Below are 9,750 nucleotides of genomic sequence, written 5' to 3'. Positions count from 1 at the left end.
AAATGTTTTCTAAATGTGCTTCATAAGCTGCCTGGCTTCCCTAGGTCAAAACCAACTCCCCACTCAATTGCATAGTGGTCTCAGTTTACCAATTTGAAGTTAATTTTTATATAACTGCCTGTCTTAAATCTGTAAAGAAAGCATAGATCCATTGAAAGCTTGGGGTACAATGAGGGGAAAAGGGGGACAGATGTAATAATTTCAAACAATAAAGAATTATTTTTTTAAAAAAAAAAGCTTGGGGTATATGGCAGAGAAAAGAAATCTGTGGTAAAGGTTTTCAATTTTCTTTTTTTTATAACAAACATTGCGGCTTGTTAAGGAAATTTTTTTTAAGTATGAATAAGGAAGTAAACTAAAAAAAAAAAAATCACCTTAAATTCCACCATCCAATAATAACCATGAGTATATTCTGAAAACATCCTTCGAGAACCTAGGTCCATCAAAGCCTTGAAAGAACAGCCTATTGGACAATAATTTGTAATGAAACAGGTGAATTAATTTTGTAAAATTCCACTTGAAACAGAGTGGCGTTACAATTCCAGTTACAATATTTTTGTGGATTTTTTTTCTCTCCACATGTATCCAAAAAAGAAACAGAGTAGGCAAAACTAGATATTCAGTGAGTTTTTATTTAAATTCCAAACATTCACCCAAATTACTCATTCTTAAAATGAATCATTTTCTCACACTTTCGATCAGGAACTTTGAATGTAATGTTTATTTTGGATCTTCACCCATTCTGATCCACAGCTTTGGACCAGCCAGTGTGACTGCACCCGTGCTGAGCTTCTTCACCCTGGTTTATTTATGTTTCCACAGTCATCAACTGCAAGTGGGGGGGGGGGGGGGAGAAAGCCCAACAGACAGTAACAAGCCAATGTACAGTTGCTTGGTATGAATGAACTAGGATTGTCTGAAATAAGTTACTTCTTATGTAAATAGGGGAGTATCATAATTTTCTGTCTACTTGTACCTAAGGTGCAACAATAATACTAAATATTTATGAAGTTCCTGTCTTCTAGGGAGCTCAAAGAGAAATATTTATATAAGTGATCTCAGCATGTCTCCAACATTAAAATAGGAAAGCTGCGGCATTTCCTCACTTTCTCCTCTTTTAACTGTGCTTCTTGTGTGGATAGGTGACTAGTTCAAGTTAATGCTATGAGTCAGTGGCAGAAAAGCCAGAAATAGAAGTTTGGTTGCTTTCCTTTTTTTTTTTTTTTTTTTAACTGCATATTTTCTCTAGCTCTCACCTCATCTCCAATGAAAAAATATAAATTTTAAAGCCACCAGGTCATCACCATGAAACATTCTTTCACGAAGGCTGATTTTTTCACATGAGCAAGATGCTATGATCCACTAGCAACCCAATGTTATATTCCTCATTTTAATAATGGATGATACTAATGATGATTATGGTGTGGATAAAGAAGGTAAAGCTATCTAACGTACATTGATGTTTATTAGCCGGAGAGTGAGATGGCCTTGCCTGAGTTCTTGAAATTATTCTGAAATTGAATGCCAGTTGACATTGAAAATCACTCTTAGCCTCTTTCATATGAAAATAACAGCAAGCAAACCACCTTCTCTGTGCAAAAGCTATACTTTAGTATTATCTGTAAGGTAAGTTCCGAAATAAAGCTGTTTGAACTTCAATTAAGTATGGGAAAGAAAAAATAATACTTTTTAAAATCACTAATGATCATTCATTAAAATTTTCTTTTTTAAGGAGCCGTGATGTATATGGATAACATGGTAGGAAAGAAACTGATATACTAGTCGTCAGTCTATGTTATTATAAATCCATGTTTATAAAATTGCTTGGGTATTGATGAGAGCAATAGGCCCTGGCATTGTGCTCTGTATCAGAGTGATGTTTATGAAAGATAACCAGCTCCCCAGCATTTTGACAAATTTCACTTCTATGGGGATGAGGCAACTGAAGCTGTCAGTGATTCTGGGAGAAGAAGTGAGGAGTAATATAATAATGCTGAGTTGGTCCCAGGAAATGTCACTCTTGAAAGGAATCTTAGGGACCCTCTCTGTAGTCCATGTTTTCATCTTACAGATGAGGAAAGCAAGTCCTAGAGAGAAGTGAATTGTTCAAAATTATAATTTTTAAATAGACAAAAAGAAGAAGGTTTGTTGCCTGGCACAATTAACAACAATGTCTGGCTCCTTCCACTTCCTCCTCTTAACATTTATTCTTCTGGGTGTCTCTTGGTATTTGCTTAAAACAAGTTTTAACTTACATAAACATTTTGGGAGAAAGAGTAGAGCAGAAGAAGGCATTGTGAATACATTGATATTCTCCCCAAGTGTAGGACTCCCTAGACATTACCATTCTGGATTTGGCATTTAACTACATGTGCTTCTCTGAGTTTATACTTCTGCTAGTGGCCCAATGCACAAAATTCTGCTAGTGGCCCAATGCAAGAGTAGGCCGTCCTTCCCCTGGCTGCTGGTACCAGCTTTACCTCTGGCACCCAGGACCTAGGCTTCCCTACAGCCCCCAGGACCTGGGCTTCCCTTACAGCCCTGGCTTTGTCTGGAAGGTCTTCCGGAAGGACGTCCAGAAGGACGTCTGGTCTAATTAGCATATTATGTTTTTATTATTATAGATAGATATCAATTTAAAGAAAAGTCTACATGCTTAGCTGAAATGAGCAGCCAGCATCAGAACTGAATACAAATTTAGCTCCACACTGAGATGATCCAGTACTACCTGATTCTTATATTCCACAAGTGGTTTTGGAAAAATTTAAAGCAATTATGTACTACAATTGTAAAAAAAACACACATAAAAATTAGAAATATAAATATAAAAATTTAATTATCCAAAACATAATTAAAGTCATTACAATTATTACTAGGCATAATACATAATGAAAAGAGGTTCCCTTAAGTGGAAAACTGGAATAATTTGCAATTATTTTTTCATATGGAAACTGGCAAATATAATAAGACATAGTTTGAGAATAAGTGTTAAACAGGGCATTGGAACTTTCTAATCAATACTAAGATAAGGAGAAAAAATGTGTGTGCTTATTTCTTATGCTGCAAGATTTTACTTCCTCTCATTTTTAAATCTACATTCTAGTCTCAACTCTTTGGAAATTTCCGCATTTAAAAATCCAAATTAGAAATTAAAGATTGATTAAACTAGTCTTACATAAATGCAATTTGGTTCCTAAAAGACATATTTTACCTTACTCTAAATAATTAAAAAAAGACTAAATTTTAAAACAAATAATTAGATTGACTGCTACTGCTAAAATTAACCAGACAATTGCTGTCACCTCTCTTACAGTAGAGTTTGCCCAAACAGTCTGTCAAAACCCCAGGCTATTATAAAATTAGCCTTAAAAGTAAAACTATCAATCATAATAATAATACAGGAGCATAACAGGTGGGTAATTTCTAGGGAGCCCTGAACTTGGGGGAGAATATCAGTGTGTGCCTTCTTCCTCCTGACTCCTTTTTCCAACATGCTTATTGAAGTCAGTATTTGATAAAAACCAGTTCCAACGGTGAGCTTGTGACACCAAAGGAATAAAGAATAACTGTTGAGGATATGCGAGGAGACAGATATTGCTAGTCTTAGGAGTAAAACAACCATAACAGTAATGATAATGCTAATAATCAGAATAATAATATACTTATTGAGTATGGAAGGTATATTACATGGATTGTATCATTTAATCTTTACAATAACTTTATGAGGTCGGTAGCATCTTCTCTCCATTTGGAGGAACTAGAAGAAAATTGCTTTTCAATCATATAACAGCAAAAGCAGTAGGATCTTCTCTCAACTATGAAGGAAGAAATGTCTTGTAATATTAAATTATTAATGCCCTAAAACATATATATTGGAAAATGTACAACTCTATTTGTAGTATTTTTATTGAATACAAATAAACAAACAAACAAAAACACAGAAAGCCAAATTGCTACAGAAGTTTGGACCTTTTCTTGATATAAATTTCAAAAATTGTATGTGGTTACTGAGTTCCCATAGAGTGGCTATATACTAAAGTTGGTCCTATGGCAATGGGACATAAAAATTTAATGTTAAAAAGGTCATGATGGGGATTTCATGTGAAGAGGGGAAATGAGTTTGAGTGAATTGAGTAAAGTGAGTCATCTTTTAAAAAAATGTTTCTGTTATTCTCTCTCTCTCTCTCTCTTTCTCTCTCTCTCTCTCTCTCTCTCTCTCTCTCTCTCTCACACACACACACACACACACACACACACATACACACACACACTAAAGTTAGTGAATTATTCTCGTTAAGGGGAATAGTAATTATTAATCCATTCTTCTTTCAGATGGGAGGGAAAGGAGAACTAGACATGTTGAAAATTTAAACTTCATGCAACATAAAATGAGAGATGTCTTATAAGGAACAATGTAGAAAAAATAAGTAATTAGCTCCCTTTCTTAAGTGTATAATCAGTGCTCAGCATTCCCAGCAGCATAAAGTTATGGAGAAAATTGCCAGGATCACATTTATTCAGACTGCAAATTTATTATGTGACTCCTAGTGACATTACAGAGTTAAAGCATTTAGGTAATTCACCCTGTGACTACAGTGTTAACCAGTTAGTGGATATAAAATATTTTGAAAACGTTCTTTAAAAAATAGGCAAATAATGTTTTATTGTTGCTACTTACATCGCAGGACTAACCTAACAAAATCTAAGGGAGTACTAGTAAAACATATCATGATTCAGGTTATAAACCAGAGAAATCAAAACATTATTTCTGTGACTCCAATACTGCTAAATAGCTTTTTTGACTAGCATAAAGAATGTATTGGTTTGAAAATATTTCAAAAATAATCCTCGTGAGGTAAGTTTATCCATATAGGAGGCCTAAATATTCCAGAGAAGGGGACTGGCCTAGCCTAGGGATCACTTTGCCTCCAATAAAGAGGAGTCAGGTAACCAGAACCATCTGCTGCTCTGTTCTCTTCCTTCTTCTTTAAAGGTGATGCCTTAATTCACTCTTGCAGAAATTCCTGAATCAATATATTTGCCAAGGAAATAATAAGCAATACTGAGTAAAGAACTTTCATTCCCTAATTCACTGTGAGAGTAAACACCATGTGATAAAATGCATGTTATTTGAGGGCAGCAAAGTTAGGCAAAATGACAAGTCACTTGGTAATGATTTCTTAAAGTACTAGAGGCCTGGTGCATGAAAATTCGTGCACTCGGGGAGTCCCTCAGCCTGGCCTGCACCCTCTCGCAGTCCAGGATGCCTTGGGAATGTCCAACTGACAGCTGGCAGTCAGACTTCCCTCTGGCAGCCTGGGAGCCCTCAGGGGATGTCCGACTAACAGCTTAGGCCTGCTCCCCACATGGGCTTATGCCGTTAGTTGGACATCCTTAGCGCTGCCAGGAGAGGCTCCTGCCACCACCGCTGCTCTGGCCAGTCATGAGCCTGCTTCTGGCTGAGCAGCACTTCCCCTGTGGAAGTGCACTGACCACCAGGGGGCAGCTCCTATGTTGAGTGTCTGCCCCCTGGTGGTCAGTGCACATCATTGTGACCAGTCACTCCTGGTCATTCAGCCATTAGGGTCAATTTGGATATTACCCTTTTATTATATAGGGTATTTATTGTCAATTCTGAACAACCTATGGCCCCTCTAATGTGAAGAATTTACTTAAAATGTGTTAGTCATCCTATATAATAAAATCCTAATATGCTAAGCGTCTGGTCATCTGGTCAGCCATTCAACCAATCAAAGTGTAATATGCTAATGATATGCTTAGGCCACTCAACTGCTCACTATGATGTGCACTGACCACCAGGGGGCAGATGCTCTGACTGGTAGGTTAGCTTGCTGCTGGGGTCTGGCCGATTGGAACTGAGTGAGAGGGCTGGACATGCCCTGGAGCCCTCCCGTAGTCCCTTCCATCTGGTCAACCTCCCGCATTCCTCCCTGGCCCCAATTTTGCACTGGTGGGGTCCCTTGGCCTGGCCTGCACCCTCTCACAATCCAGGACCTCTCAGGAAATGTCGAGAGCCGGTTTCAACCCAATCCTGCAGGCCAGGCTGAGGGACCCAATGGTGCATGAATTCATGCACCGGGCCTCTAGTTGGTAATAATACAGAAGCTTGAAAATACTGGTAGCTCTTCACAAAAGGCTGGATAAAGCAAACTTTTCCATTATAGAATGTATGCTGTGAACATTTCTTTTTATGAAATATTTGAAGAGCATTTTTATATTTTAAACTGTTCAAAACAATTTCAAGCTGTTTAAATTAGTGTGGATTCTGTATGTTCCTTTGGTGGCCAAGAATGAAAAAAGAGAGAACTAGGAAAAAGCAACAGATTGAACCCCACTGAGTCAGAAGAGTGGGTGATGTGTAAAAACGAGAGGGACAAGAGTGACAGCAGGCTGCCAGAATCCTGTCAACATCAAGCACATGGCCTCAGCCCACAGTATCTCACCCTCTCCCAGACAGCTGGGTTCAAGGAAACTCTCCATTGCTTATGATCATCACCTTAACTTGGCTAGTGTTTGGTGTTTCACAATAGAGCTTTGAAACCAAGAGAGCAGAAGCTTGGGATGTTCCAACAGAAAACAGAAACTTAAATAGATGAACCAAGACAGCTCTACACAACTAATATAAACATTATGAGAGAGAAGCCAAGCTAGTACCAAGAGATGATATAGTAGAGTTCATCTAAAGACCCAGCCTGAAAAGTTAACGATTAAAATGAAATGTTAATGACTATGTGAGATATGATATCTGATACATAAGGCATCCTCTGTGCAATTTTGGTTAGAAGAAAGATCAGCATCTTTGGGACAGATTTTAGGTTGGGGAACAGCAGAACTTTAAAATCAGAAAATATAAGAAACTTGTAATTTTTATAGAAAAGAACAGTTTACAATTAAGAAAAATTACTAAACTATTTTAGAGAAATGTTTACAGTATACATTCTATAATGAATATTTTTTATTCAGTCTTTTGTGAGTAACTAGCAGTATTTACAAGCTTCTATATTTTTACCGATAATTAAAAATTATTAGAGCAGTTGATTTTCATGAAAGCTTCTAAACAAGTAAACAGAAAACTATTTGACATGTATTCTGAAGCAAAACCTTTCTAAGAAACCATCATGTTTACACAGCCCTATAAATATTAATCCTTTTAAATATTTTTGCTTGAAAATTGTATTTACATTTAAATTGCTTTCCAGGATGTTATTTTATTCATTTATTCACAAGTCCTTGTGATAACCTGTTCTGTGTCCATACTTCTAGACACTGGGGATATCTTGCTGAACAAAACTCATTACAAAAAATCTGTTCTATCATGGACCTTGAATTCTAGTGATTTAAGTAACTCAAGAAGTATTAGATAAAGAATCAAATTATGGGTACTCAAAACCTGACACTTTTTTCCCTTTTGAGTTGGACATAGGACACATTTTTCTTCAATTTAAAACCATTTTTGAAATACTATTACTTTCTTATTTTGAGTTCTTTCAAAAGAAAGAACACAATAAGGGCCCATTTCCACCTAAATAAATAGTGTTGAAATGTTTTGCTCCATGTGGTAAGAATTATTGGAACATGGAGAGTAACTAAAACAAAGCAAAAATTTGGGGGCAGAGTATTTATATAAGAGAGAACTACATCAAGATACTTTCAGTAGAGCCAAGACACAAAGTTTAAACCACCATAAAGAAATAATGTGTCCAAGCACTAAAGAAACAAATGGAAAAAAATAATAAAAGCATGTACAACATTATTGAGTAAAAAACAAAACAAATGGAGATGTCTCATTCTAAGCAGGACTAGAGTATAATGTCCACAGAGGTCTGAAATGCTGATGCATTTTGTTGTGATGCCCTAAAGCATAGGTTTAAATTATGGTGTTAATTTATTAGGAAGCAAATCCAATCATCCAAATGAATGTTGGGTATGACCTTTTGAATTAGCTTTATTATATAAAATTTTCATCTCCTCCTGTTTTATATTTACTCAACTTGCTTCACACACAAATATTCCTCCCTTCTCTCTCTCTCTCTCTCTCTCTCTCTCTCTCTCTCTCTCTCTCTCTCTCTCTCTCTCTCTCTCTCTCCCTCCCTCCCTCCCTCCCTCCCTCCCTCCCTCCCTCTTCCTTCCTGCTTGCTTTCTACATGCAGATTATACCAATAGGTAACAAGATACGGGTTCAAATTGTTTTTTAAAGTTGCAACATCGATTTGGGAGCAGTGAATGGCCAGGAGTTGAATCTCAACCCTGCCGTTTGCCACCTATGCAAACTTAGGAAAGTTAACTTTGTGCTTCATTATTTCATGGCGTATAAAATGTGGATAAAATTAATAGTTATAGGATTGTTAAGATTACATGAACTCATACTGACAAAGGTCAGGATGTACTATATAAGTACATACTAAGCAAGATAAATAAAAAACCTAAAGGTAAAACTGTCCTTCTAGAAATAATTCCTCTAGAACATAACCATTGAAATTAATCAAGCCACCTGTTTCTGCACAACAAATATATTCTATTTCAGGAAATTGAAATTGATTCCTTTTGTCCATTTAGTTCACATTTGTAAATAAAAATTCCAAAATGTATCCATTGTTTACATTCCATTTGTCATTAATAAAAGGCAGGATTGTTTCTGAAATTAGATATCAGCAGAGAAGTGGAAGAAAAGAAAAGTGAAGAAGTGACTGTAAGTGACATACAGGAAAGCAGACGAAAACATTTCAAAACCTTGTAATGAGAAGCATGCGGAGTCCTGTTGGCCTCGGCTGACTCCAATAAGAGAAGTCGTCTACTCCAGCATGTCGCTGACTGTAAACGCAGAGGTGCAGAGTCCCAGGAACAAACAACATCAAAGGCAAAGGGAAAGTGTGATGGGGTGAAGGAGCCCCACCCAACCTTCCTGGGTGAGCTAGGTTTCACATCATTTTCCAGCAGACCAGCCAAACCAGCAGCTTTAACCCTAAGTGTAAACGTTCACCAACTCTGGCAGACACGCCTGCAAGTACAGTTACAGGCAGTTACGCTTGGGGATCAAGGAGCTCACTGAAATTAGAGACAGACCTTTCATTCCCTTGTCTCTTTGAGTGGTGACTTGAGTTTGGCTTGGATGAATAAAGCCCCTCTCAGACTCACAGACTGCCCCTAAGGCTTTGACATCACTGGCAAAGCATTCTCCGCATCACGTTGCCCTCTGACCTAACGGGAAGAGCTGAAAGAGTTCTGAGATAACTACCCATCTGTAAGAAAGTTAAAGCACAAGTCTATGGGCCTAAGGAATCATTTTGACTGTCATTAATTTTGGAAATTTAAAAAGTTAATGTCTTGGGTTATTTTTATTGATCCTTAATTGTTAGATTTACTAAGTCACTTTTCGATATCTACTCTCAATAAAATAAAATAAATGGATAAGTAAAATGTGTAGCAAAAAAAAAAAGGTCAAAGTGTTTTTATTTACAGTTATCAAGAAAAGGCTAGTATTTCCTGTGAGATCAAGAAAAATGTAGCTTCTTGGTGTGGTACCGAAAGGTAGTTCCATTTGTCTATGACGACATAACAGGATCACTCTTGGGATAGATAACTCTCCCTGCCAATGGCCAACCAGGAGCCTTGTCTTGAATGTACCCATTTCTGAACATGGAGTCTTTCTAATCAATTAATTTAAATTGTGAAAACTTCCTGGTACATATATATTTTAGGGCAAGTTTGTCAATTTTTGCAAGTCTTCTG

Source organism: Myotis nattereri (genome assembly GCF_964212035.1).
Source record: "Myotis nattereri genome assembly, chromosome: 6".
Lineage (NCBI taxonomy): Eukaryota > Metazoa > Chordata > Mammalia > Chiroptera > Vespertilionidae > Myotis > Myotis nattereri.
The sequence above is the reverse complement of the archived record's forward strand: the minus strand, read 5'-3'. Positions refer to the sequence as shown.